The sequence below is a fragment of the Galeopterus variegatus genome, unplaced genomic scaffold, assembly GCF_000696425.1.
Source record: "Galeopterus variegatus unplaced genomic scaffold, G_variegatus-3.0.2 Scaffold7957, whole genome shotgun sequence".
NCBI classification, from domain to species: Eukaryota; Metazoa; Chordata; class Mammalia; order Dermoptera; family Cynocephalidae; genus Galeopterus; species Galeopterus variegatus.
Genome location: NW_007734068.1, coordinates 1 through 3,594, shown reverse-complemented (window position 1 = coordinate 3,594; position 3,594 = coordinate 1).

Below are 3,594 nucleotides of genomic sequence, written 5' to 3'. Positions count from 1 at the left end.
GAGCCAAGATGGTAGTCTTCCAATTTCTCATGTCTCTGAAATAGAAGACGTGGCATTCAGAACTCTCTGACTCTTGCACTCCCACACCCAGAATCCAGCTCCTCAAATCTACTGCTCTTCTCATAAAATAACCTTGTGATCCCACAGATGCACCTGCCTAGCACCCTCCAACCCAGAAATACAAATCGTCCAGACCAAGTTCCCTAGTATCTCAAAATCCAATGTATTCCAGACTACAAAGGGTTATAATGACCCCCACTGTCCATTCTCCAGATCTGTACACTCAATCTGCACAAAGGCATCCCTGTTGACATGCCCTCCCAGGTCAAGAGCATCTTCGTGCAAAATCCAATGCCCCTTCCTCAATAAAATCTTTAGATCTCAGGAGACAGATTTACACACCTCAAGATTAAGTGGCATTGAAAATAACATTTTGGGGTCTCAGAAGAGTATCAAGAACAAGAGTCCTGCCTCCTCCACTTTTAACTGTATAAGATTCTGTAGACTTCCAACAAGTTGGCTATTTCAGCTGTTCAATAAAACCAGAGCAGCTCTCAAGGATCCAGCCCCAGCTGTGTCTCAAGGACTTAATAAAATCTTCCCCGTTTCCCAGGTGAGGGACCAGATCGACTCCGTGTATAGTGAGGAAGACAGAAGTAGACTCAGGTAATCACAATTTAAGACCACAAGGACCAGGATAGAGGGATATACTCTGCCAGTGGCCTGGCATCCCCCACACGTAGATCGAGCGTTCCCTAGAATCATCCTGTGAAAGGAAGTTCCCCTCGACTTGAGTGGGGCCCTCCTGGATCCAGTATCCCCGAGTACATCCTAATCTCCATCCAAACCTCAACCAAAACCTGACCCAACCCAATTTAGCATAACCCCATCCAGCTGTAGCACACACAACCCCACCCAGCACATCAACCCAACCCAACTTACCTTAACCCAACACAACCCTGGCATCTTTTCCCATTTACAGTCAAACCAAACTCACGCCCACCCTCACGTCCAGCAACATCCAATACCTGTGTGTTCTGCTTCCGAAACCAAACCAACCCTCATCCCCAATTCAGTCTCCACATATTTCCTATCCAATATCAAACCAAACCCATTCCAGCCCAAACCCATGTGATCCCAGACCACCCAGACGTGTCCATCGAAAGCGACCCAGGCACAATCCTACCCCTTCTCTAACCCAACTCCACCCTGACCTTCTGTTCTAACTGATCTCACAGTCCGTTCTCACACCTGTATGCAGCACTTTATCTGACCAAAGGAAACCAAATACAACTGCATCCCAACTCTCAAACCGACCCACTTGCCTCCTCCCCACCCCTGATGACCACCATTCTGCTCTGACCTCACAGCAGTTCATTCCTCTGCCCTCCACACCTGCACACGCCATGGCGTTCATAACGTGCCCAAGTAGTCCTTGTTACAAGATGTGGCTGAAACAATGCTGATGTTGGCACAATGCAACATCTCAGTGACACTCCTCAGGGAGGACAGTAGACTTGGAGCATATCCTTCATTTCAGGCCCCCGTCTCCTTCATCTAGGAGCCCCTGAGATCTCATGGACAGCGACGTCTGGCCATTCTCAAGCACCTTTCACCGTGCAGGCCACACCCACCAAAAGGGCAGATGTGACCAACACTACGGTTGGCACGTGACTGGAGAAGTGAGTCTGGCCAGTCCCAGCAACATGATGTCATTGTGGTGGCGACACGCCTCATAGCACGGTGTTAGGTGACAATGCGTGGTATAGCACACAGGCCTCTGGGATGTGGTGCATGCCCAGATCGTGCTTGCCCAGGCGCACCCTCGTGGAGCTGGGCATGCTCGTTGATTTCCCTCAAGTGGAGTGAGGAGTTGATGGAAAGATCAAAGAACAGGCAACCTTGGTCCTTCGACTTTCTGGGAATCAGGAGAATCCGTTACCTTTACCCCAAACCCTGGAGCCAATGATTCCAGCCCCTTCCCTCAGGGACCAAGGAGTCTCAAGCCACACCTAGAACTCAACCTCCCAGGTCCGGCCCTTTCTTCATCAGCAAAATGGATTCTTAGACCTCGTAGGCCATTCCCACATGGGTACCTCAGGAGATGGGACCTTACCAGCCTACTTCCTTATCCCTCAGGGATCTAAGAGTTCAAAACCCACAGTCCTCCTCACCCAGAACCTTGGCCTCTGTCTCTTCCTCCTTCAGAACTAAGGAGTCTAGGCCCCCTCCACACTCAAATCCCAGAGTTCTGACTCCTAGCCATGCCCACTCAGGATCCTGAGCCGTGCCCTTTTTCTGGGTAGGGCAGTGGGCTGCTGCCAGACATGCTTGGGAGCTGGACCTAGGACCTTGCTTAGGCCTGGAGAAGCAGGATGTGGCAAACAAAGTGTTTAATGATGAAATGTTGAGATTGTCCTGCAGAAAAGGGTGGACGGCACAGCCTGAACAGTGTTAGGAGACAATTCTCCATGTTTCTCTCACATTTCTGTGTCTTCTGAGCAAAGGTATTACACCCTTTTTAAAAAATTTATTTCCAGACTGTCTTTTCAAGGATGTTTGTACAGTAGGTAGCCTTGCAAGATGGTACCTCCCTCAGATTGTTTGCTTACTGTCCTAGATAGTAAAGATAATGTCTCCTTTACAACAGATTTATTTGCTGTCCAGGACAATAAATATAATATGTCCCTCGAGAGTAACTCTGTTTTCAGTCCAGGATAATAAAGGTAATATCNGCGTGGTATAGCACACAGGCCTCTGGGATGTGGTGCATGCCCAGATCGTGCTTGCCCAGGCACACCCTCGTGGGGCTGGGCACGCTCGTTGATTTCCCTCAAGTGGAGTGAGGAGTTGATGGAAAGATCAAAGAACAGGCAACCTTGGTCCTTCGACTTTCTGGGAATCGGGAGAATCCGTTACCTTTACCCCAAACCCTGGAGCCAATGATTCCAGCCCCTTCCCTCAGGGACCAAGGAGTCTCAAGCCACACCTAGAGCTCAACCTCCCAGGTCCGACCCTTTCTTCATCAGGAAAAAGGATTCTTAGACCTCGTAGGCCATTCCCACATGGGTACCTCAGGAGATGGGACCTTACCAGCCTCCTTCCTTATCCCTCAGGGATCTAAGAGTTCAAAACCCACAGTCCTCCTCACCCAGAACCTTGGCCTCTGCCTCTTCCTCCTTCAGAACTAAGGAGTCTAGGCCCCCTCCACACTCAAATCCCAGAGTAAGGATCCCCAGCCATGCCCACTCAGGATCCTGAGCCGTGCCCTTTTTCTGGGTAGGGCAGTGGGCTGCTGGCAGACATGCTTGGGAACTGGACCTAGGACCTTGCTTAGGCCTGGAGAAGCAGGATGTGGCAAAGAAAGTGTTTAATGATGAAATGTTGAGATTGTCCTGCAGAAAAGGGTGAACGGCACAGCCTGAACAGTGTTAGGAGACAATTCTCCATGTTTCTCTCACATTTCTGTGTCTTCTGAGCAAAGGTATTACACCCTTTTAAAAAAAAATTATTTCCAGACTGTCTTTTCAAGAATGTTTGTACAGTAGGTAGCCTTGCAAGATGGTACCTCCCTCAGATTGTTTGCTTACTGTC